Source organism: Pelmatolapia mariae, linkage group LG23, assembly GCF_036321145.2.
Source record: "Pelmatolapia mariae isolate MD_Pm_ZW linkage group LG23, Pm_UMD_F_2, whole genome shotgun sequence".
In the NCBI taxonomy this organism is placed as follows: Eukaryota; Metazoa; Chordata; class Actinopteri; order Cichliformes; family Cichlidae; genus Pelmatolapia; species Pelmatolapia mariae.
The window spans coordinates 20,891,828-20,901,500 of NC_086246.1; the positions used below are offsets into that span (position 1 = coordinate 20,891,828).

The 9,673-nt window shown below is 40.5% G+C and overlaps 1 pseudogene; it reads left to right on the forward strand.

The window, feature by feature from the left end:
* Positions 1 to 4,790: 4,790 nt before the first annotated feature.
* LOC134620755 (cytochrome P450 4F3-like) lies at positions 4,791 to 9,441 on the forward strand (annotated as a pseudogene).
* The last annotated feature ends 232 nt before the right edge of the window (positions 9,442 to 9,673 follow it).

Here is a 9,673-nt window from a genome sequence, read left to right on the forward strand (position 1 = left end):
CGTACCACGCATGTGCAAAAGGCGTCTACTTCTGCTCGAAGCATTTTACGTTAGTTACGGGTCAGTGTATCTGTTAAGAAGTTAACAATATGAAGTATCTCTTCAAATGCTTGCAATAATGAAACATTTTGATATAATGTAGAACTACATTATATTAAAACTAAAAAGGTTATGGATCAGGACTCCCCGATCCTTACTGCGCATGTGCAAAGTCAGACCGTGTGCAGATGTTCTCTTCTCCTGTTTCGTTTAATGGCATACACTCTCCAGTGTATGAGGATATGAATTTGGACACCCTCTTTGACTATACCGCTCTACCACGATAGCACGTGTTGATGGTGTCATCAAGCTGCGCCTGTTTTGGTTGAAAGCATCGCAGCGGCTGCAAGCAATCACCTGCAAATTATGCCGGGCAACAGTAATAGCGAAGAGATGAAGCAGGTCACGTTAACTTTTATCGAGTGGAAAAAAGTTGGCGTTCATCCTCCAGCTTTACTGTGTTTATGTTATGCTAACATAGCTGTGTAGCTAGTGATGTAGCAAATCATTATATACCAGCTAGTCCTACTTCAGTAACCCTACAAAAATCACTGCTGTTTAGTTTTCTGTCTTCATTTATTTTGGAAGTGATAGTGTAGCCGCTAAGACTGGTGGACCTAAATCTTCACCTCCAAGTCCGTTCACATACAAGAGGAAGAGGAGTGAGTGGGTCAGCACGCAGGGCACAGAAACTAAGCTGGCTTTGAACACACAGCATTTATTTTCCTTAAAGAAAATAAAAACACAACCAGAATCACAAATACCAGTTAAAATCCCCCGTATACAATAAAAAGAGTGTTCACAACCCGCTAAAAGCCCTGCCGGCAGAAATCACTATACACTAAAACAGAACTAAATGAATGTTTTTACATATGCTAAAAACTTCCCCCCAGAGTCCTATATTCCCCCAGTCCAGCCACACGCGGGCAAATGTTCGTTATCTAAAACAGGAGAGGAATTTATCTTCTGGGATGGAAACCACGCCGGCCAGAAGAACAATGAGGGGGCTCTTGTCGCAGACCTGTCCCCTCCTGACTGCGCGTCGCTGCGCAGTCCCACCCCACACCACACCTGAACACGGCCTTCCTCGGAGCACCGTCGGATGCAGGTAGAGGGGCACCCCTGCCCTGCTGTGAATTGCGGCCATCGCCACCCACTGTTGCTGTTCCTGGCGTCGGGACTGGATCACAGAACAACTCGTGGGACCCCACAGTCAGGCAGCAGTTCCTCCAACACCTGAGCGGGCTTACATGCGTTACTTTTTCTCCTCTCGCCTTTCGTGCGTTGCTCTCTTGTCTCTGCGCTCACTATCCCCTCTAACAGGTCAGCCTGGTGGCTGATAGGCTACCTCGGGGAACGCCCCCACCTCACAGGTGCCTACAATTGTCTGATTAATCCACAGTGGATTAGAAGAATATTGTGCAACAACACTAAAATGCATAAAATATGAGGATAAAACCATGCAATATTAATATCAATAAACAAACATGCAATATAAATATCACTATAGAATCATGCAAATAAAATCAACATTATATACCGATACACATATTGATAACACATAAAAACACAAATTTCCACTGTGTGACAATAGCAGCTGTAAGTTTAAAATTTTCAGAAATCTCTGTCAGAACACGGTATATCATGTTTAGGCGGAAACTAGCAAGCTAACTTCTAACTCTAGTAAATTTCATAAATTCTGTTTTCATGGATGCCTGGATGTTAAACGTAATTGTTACACCCGGTAAAGCAGCAACGCTGATCATTTTATTAAAGATGAAAGATTTTAGACAGTTTAACTCTGAGTGATGCCGCAGTGATCGTTTGACTTTGGGACCTGAAGCGGACAGAGTAATGCTCTGACAATCCATCAACCGGTGTGGTTTCATAGCTTACCAAAGTCGGACTACATTCATTCAATCATTTTTGACAGATTTTATTTTATTTTTTTTTTTTTGAGTGCCGTGTACCACATAAAATCAGTTCGAGGTCAGTAAGCACAACCAGAATACAAACATAGGGCGCACCGGATTACAAGGCGCACTGTTGATTTTTGAGAAAATTAAAGGATTTTAAGTGCACCTTATCGTGCGGAAAATGCAGTATACAGAAGAAAAGAATATATCACGATACATGTCATTACTGCACATGCTTCATATTATACCACAATATGGATTTTAGGCCATATCGCCCAGCCCTCATATCACTTGAAATAAATGACCTAATTTTTTATTTCATATCATTTTTTTTCACCTGTTGTCTTTTTATTTCAAATTACCTTTCACCTCAACATATTTGTCTTGTCATGTGGTAATATATTTTTTTTCAACCATACATAGTTCAGCTTTACTAATCTATTCTTTATGCTTATTCTGTTTAACTTTTTAACTATTATAACAATAACTCTTTTCCCCAAATCTGTGTGTAAAATAAAGTATTTCTTTTGTAAGCATGTTTTACAGTATTTTTCTAATGCAAATGGACAGATTCAAATTTCTCACTGTTTATTTTGTTGAAGACCTTTGTAAGTGGGAGACCTGAGTGCACACACTGCTTCTCCCTGCCCACTGGCGCAAGCTCTCTAGAGCTCTTTAGTGGCCTTCAGTCTATAAATCACTGAGAAAAGGACAGGAGCGCCCATGAGGAGAAGCAGACGGGGTCAAAACGAGCTGAAGCTCTTTTCTGCTGTACAGGTAATTACCCCCATTTGCTTTGATATGATTTGATTTTCAAACAGTGCAAAAATGAAGTTTAGCCAGGTTAATGTTTGTTTGTTCTCAATGTAAAGAGTGCAGGTTATTGGAGAGTGGCTGAAACTGTGTCTGTGAAGCACTCCTTCACTCTCAATATTGCAAGTCTTATTTCAATATTGTTTTCATATATGTTACAGCTGTGTTAGCACTAATATTGATAAGAGCTGCTGTGAGAAAAGTACTTCAGTGAATTTATACAAACAGCATTTGCTGCAGAATACTCTCATGGTTTAATAATTAATTTGTTTTTTTATTGAGCACTGATGATGTTTTGATTTTTAAACACTTGTTATGAGGTGGTAATATCAGGGGTGGGTAATAGTGGGTTAACTGCCCTCTTAAGGGACAACTCCCATTAAGGCTTAAATATCTGGGACACTCCACCATTTGGTCTTACAACTGAAGAAGCTTCTCCGATGAGAGGCGAAACATCTTCAAGAAAATGGAAGAAGTCCAGTCCCTTTTCTTTCCCAGCTCCTTGGATTACTATGACTATGAATGAGATCCTATACAGATGGTTGGTTAACCTGCAGTGGGTCAGGTACAAGTAGGTCATCTGGAACAGCAACTGATGAACTATCTGAATGAAATGCTCTGAAGGTGATGAATGATTACAGTAAATCCATTATAAAACTGAATGGGCAACATCAGATGTAATCATGCCAGATTTGCCAGCTTACACAACTACATGAAACATACAACGCAATGCCCACATAACTGACCAACCATATCAGCTGTAATTGGGAACCTAAGCCTACAAACAACTCGGAAAGGTCTGTGTGAGTGGCCAGTAAGTCTAACTTATGTCAGATTAGGTATAAACCTCGCATTGCTTTAAACTCCTTGAATATCTGAAAGTCAGTAGTTTTTAGTGTTTGGTCACTTGCCAGTAAGGATCTTTGAGTTCATGATCTTTCTACACACTGGTTAGATTTCTTGCTTTTAACTGAAACATGGTTATAGAATAACTACAGTGTAACTGTAAAGTAGTGTTTGTTTTGAAAGAGGTTAAGTGTTAATTTTATTGTCTAACAGCTTTTTGCATTTGCATAAAATGCAAAAGCATCTTTTTGAAAAAATAAACAGCAAAATCAAAACTTCTTTGGACAACAGGGAGCACACGAGAGGAGATTAACATTAAAGGTTGTAAATGCGCAAAAGGGAATTAAGGAAAGTGTACATAACTAGGGAACAAAGAACATGTGAAACTTTTCAAGAAAATGATACTATAGAGCTAAAAGAGGGACACAATCCACAATACTGGATACACACATAGAAATCCACTATTCTTGAAATCAAAAATCCTAAAATGCTTCTTCCTACTCTTTCAAAAAAAAAAAAAAAAAAGAAGCTTTTTTTGTTTTTGTTTTTGTTTTTCTTCATTTTGTTTTCACATGTTAACAATAATGCCACGTTACTATACTTAATTTGAATCACTTTTCTGTTTTTGGACTGTGAGCTATCCATGTTCATGTTCCTCGCAGTAGTCACTTAATCCCAGAGATCCAGTCTTTAGATACTCATTGACAACCAGTGTCGACCTTTGAATTCAGCCCCAGTAAGTCGTGAATTGTATAATGCACAGTGCTGTTAACTTGCTTGTAGCTATGAGTCCAAATTAACTATGTTTAAAGAATCTTCTTGTGTATGGTTGTAACAACAGTCACATTCAAAACTGTAACTGTGCAGCTACCTTTTACTTTAACATTATTCTATATAAAATTATCTAGTTTAACTGATACATTACTATGTTTATTATAAGTACATTACTAACACACTGTATCACTATAATCAGACTGGCATGTTGATATGACCAACATGCCAGTCTGGCCCCTTAGCAGTATCAGGCCTGACTAATTTGACAGGGAGACTGCCTCTTTTTGAAAAATGACGGTAATTTGTTTTTCCCCCTGTCAAATCAGAATTGAGGGTTGGAGCAGTTTCCTCAACCACATAGCAGGATCACAGGACTTCTGAATATTCATTTCTCTCTCAGCGATGGCTCTCCTGCACAGTGTCCTCTCTCCGGTCCTCAGCTGGACGTGTCTCTGTTCACTAATGTACTTATTCAGTACTGGACTGGTTGCTGTGGTTGCAGTTTTGACTGTGAGGAATATCTGGTACTCTCACAGGCTGTCATGCTTCAGCAAACCACCGGCAAACTCATGGCTGTTGGGCCATCTGGGGCAGGTATGATACACAGACATAGTCTAGTTTTATATTTACATATTTATCATCTCTACATCATAAAAGCTCTAGGGTTCATGTACTTTCTGTTGCGACACAACAAATTTCATCTTTGATTACTGATCTTAAGTTCTTGTTTTGTGGTAAAACATGATAGCTACGGGGCAGAGAAGAAGGTTTCCAGCTGATGGATGACATGGTGAAGACATACAAACACTCCTGCTACTGGGTCCTTGGTCCTTTTTATCACCTGGTCAGACTCTTCCACCCTGACTACATCAAACCTCTGTTAATGGCACCTGGTAGGGCAAAACACCAACAGACCACATTTCCAGAGTTTTTGTTCTTCTCTTACATCATCCATCTTCTACTTCCTTCAGCCAGCATGACGGTGAAAAATGGGCTCATTTATAACCACCTACAGCCTTGGCTGGGTGAGTCAAATATTTCCGTTTTTCTCATCTGTGATTACATAGTTTACAGGATGTTCCTTTTAGCATGACTTACTCTGTTTCTCTTTTGTCGCAGGACACAGTGTGTTGATCAGTAATGGCGAGGTGTGGTCTCGCAAAAGACGACTGCTGACTCCAGCTTTTCATTTTGATATTTTGAAGAGCTACATTACCAAATTTAACTCCTCGTCTAAAATCATGCATGTAAGATGCACCCAGCCATGCACAGAACTGATTCCATGAAGATTTTTGTTTTAACCCTGGAGAACCCATGGGGTCAGAGCCGACCCCATTGGTTTTCTAGGGAAACCATGGGGTCAAATTTGACCCCATGGGTTCTCCAGGGTTAAGTGACCATTTAGACAAGCATTTGATCCAGTTTGATTTGCTGCTTATTGGTAAAAGTGGTACAACCATGAGGAAATGAAACCATGTTTTGTTTTTTTAAACTAGCAGATTGTGTAAAAACAGAAACTTGTTTATCCTTTACGTAATTACTTTAGTTGTATTGTGAAAGGAAATGTGGACAGGTCTTTGTCAATAAGAAAACCTATAAAACCCTGTTGTAACATAAACATCTTGCAGTGTCAAGGCTGTGAGAGACGTTTAAGCAAAAGTACAATATCCAAATACAGGCCAACAAAGAAGCTGATAAAGATTTTATAGAGTTTTTCACACCAGGAGAAAAAGTAGAGGTGAGTCTGGGAAAAGACCACAGGAGTTTCTTCCAGGTTTGTAGGATGAGTTTATTTCTGTCTAGTGTTCGAGTTTTCAGATTGCGTAGTTTTGCCAATAGTGAATGTACTGCTCACTTGGAGTATGAGGGAGAGTTTCCGGAGGAAGCGTTTGCACGCTGGTTGTGTCCACAAGGTGGCAGCCATGGCAGAGTGAGGAAGCAGGTGGTTAATGCAGGATGATCCAGGTAGAATGTGAGTATTGACCAGCAAACTGACAGACTATAGCGCATAACCTTTAGACGAGACAGATGGTCAACAGGTGTGGTGGCTAAAGCGTGGGAAACCATGGAACTCCACCCCAAAGGAGTAGGATAGTACCAGCATGGCTTGACTTTAAGATGCTAGAAGGAAGAGAGAAAACAACTGACTCGCACCCAGCTGTGACATACGGAATTGAAGAAAACTCCAACAATCAACCAACTCCCTATGAGCAAGCATTTCATGACAATGCGAAGGAGAAAATTCCAGATTCCTGAGAATGCTGAAATAAAGGAAGAATCTGATAAACATTCTAAATACCCAAATATAGCTTACAAACTACTGCTAAATGTCAATTATGAATTAGTTTTCAATTATAAAAACAGCTCCTTTAAACTATGTGTCTGTAAGATTTGTAGAATTATATTTTTATCATCCCTTTCTTCTCCTCCTCCTCCTCTAATCTGCCTTCTCCACTGCTTTCTCTTTCCACATCTCCATCTGAGCCTCAGCCAGAGTTCAGCTGCTTTAAGTTGAGGACAGCATGAATGACGCCCCAAATATGATTTTGTTTCCATGCAGATTCTCACATCTTTGTCCCGCCCCTCCCTTCTTGTTTCTGTTGTCAGGACAAGTGGTGCCGACTTGTGGCAGAAGGCAAAACTAATCTGGAGATATTTGACCACGTCAGTCTGATGACTCTGGACAGTTTACTAAAATGTGCCTTCAGCTACGACAGCAACTGTCAGGAGTGAGAACAGCCACTTATTTCAACTGATATCTTCCTTCTTTTTTTTTTTTTTTTTGTCATGGTGTTCCTAAGGAAATTGTCCCTCCAGGTCTCCCAGTGAGTATGTGTCAGCCATAGTGCAGCTCTGTGACCTGGTAGCACAGCGGCAACACAACATTTTACATCATTGGGACTGGATTTACTGGAAGACTCAGCAGGGGAAACTGTTCAAACAAACCTTAAATATTGTACACAGGTAATGTTCTGACTTTCTGATATTTGTGTAGCCAACTTCTACAAGTTATGCAGGAAGCTGCAGGTATCATTAATTTTAGTCTTCTGTATTCTGGTTTGCAGATTCAGCAGGGATGTGGTTCAGAAGAGACGTGCCATTCTGAAAGCACAGAGGGAGATAGTGACACAATGTGAAGTTGCCCCGACATCACAGAGGAGGAAAGATTTTGTGGACATTCTGCTGCTGACAAGGGTAGAACAGGAGAACTCTGAGGAGCATATCGTCCTATTTCTAATCCCAATATTAGCATCTGCTGAAGTGTCTGTAAAACCATGAGTCAGGCAGTCAGTTTCCGACACCCACAGGAACACAAACTTCCAATCAGCATCTATCATCTTTTAGCTGCTGTCAGAGGAGTGTACAGTGAAGAAACTATTTTAAAACAAGGGGTGATGATCCGCTTCCAGAGTTATTTAATTACATCTATTACTGAGACAGTTCTGAAATGATCACAGGGAACTGATATGTGTTTAGTTTTGTTTATATGAGACAATGAACCTCCACTCTCAGAGTGCACTAAATAAGCCTGCATTATTGCAGATTTGGGATTACACAGCTTTATATCCCACTCACAATAAAGTCCACAGGCAATGGAACAGTTAATGTCCAACATACGTGCAACCTTTAGTGAAAGGGTGTTGGGGCTAAATTGAAGTTGGTCTCATAGTAAATAAATAATTAAAGGTAGATTCAAAAAGTGAAGTGAAGGAGAACATCTAAAAATGTATTGCATTTTTAGGACTTTATCAGTGTTACTGATGTCTGTGTTGAAGGGCGAAGATGGACAAGGCCTAACAGATGAGGAGATACAAGCTGAAGCCAACACCTTCATGTTTGCAGGTGAGACGCTACTCTGACACCAACCTTTGGGGCAAGATGTAAAAATGACAAACTATAATGTAAACTGCTGCAGTACACTAGGATGAGTATGTGTCTTTAGAGTTGCAGCTCATAGTTTGTTGTCCTTGAAATGTTTTAACAGTTTGCAAATCTTCCTTCTTCTTCTGCAGGTCATGACACAACAGCCAGTGCCATCTGCTGGACGCTGTATAATTTAGCACGCCATGAACACTATCAGGAAAAATGCAGACAGGAAGTGATGGACCTGATGGAGGGACGAGATGGACATGAAATCCAGTGGTCAGAAAATACAAATGCCAACAAAATTATTTGCATTTTCAAATGTTTACATATGAATATTATCTCAGTCCACTGACATGACTTAATTTTAAGGGAGGATCTGTCCAAGCTTCCCTTCACCACCATGTGCATCAAAGAGAGCCTCAGACTCCACACTCCTGTGCAGGCTGTATCACGGAGTTACACCCAGGACATGGTGCTGCCAGGAAATCGAACAGTCCCAGCAGGTGAGAGTCAAAGCTCTTTCAAGGTTTCTAAATAAATTTTAGAGGTTAAAGAGCTGTGTCTTGTCATGACTCATACTCAACTTTATTAAATGCTTCATTTGTGAGACCGTGTGTTAAAGGATGACACCAACAGTTGGTGACCGATAAAGATTGATGCTGTAAAAGGAAAACTTCCACTTTTTCTTGTGAAACAGGTACAGTCTGCGTGGTCAGCATTTATGGAACACACCACAACCCTATTGTTTGGACAAATCCACATGTAAGCACTTGGTAACATAATCTACATTTCTGCTAAAAATCTATTGTGTGTTTAACCTTTCCCATTTGCTCTCTAACCAGGAGTTTGATCCTCAGCGATTTGACCCAAGCAACAAAATGAGCCAAGCTTCTCATGCCTTCATCCCCTTCTCTTCAGGCCCCAGGTTCAGTGTCAGCCTTAATCCAAATAGTACAACTAGGAAATGGATTGGTTAAAATATAACAAGTATGTCTTCACAGGAACTGCATTGGTCAGAAATTCGCCATGACAGAGCTTCAAGTTGTTGTGGCGTTGACCCTTCTCAGGTTTCGAATGACTCCAGGGCTGAACCCTGAACTCGGGAGCAGCTCAGCTGGAGTTCGCCGTCTTCCCCAAATCGTCCTGCGTGCAGAGGGAGGCCTGTGGCTGCAGCTGGAGCCTCTGAACACACCCAAACTGAATGAGCAATCAGAGGAATGATCCAACAAGTGGAGTTTTTGTCTGAATTTCAGGAGCGGGACCACACCTCATCCATGCCCCTTTCACTCTTCAGTCAATATATGCTCCCTAAACCATCATCGTACATGGTAACTGAGGATGTGGTCCCAGCTAGTGAATATAATATTTAAACTTAATTTTTAATCAAGAATCAGGAAAAGATCAGACACAAAATGAAA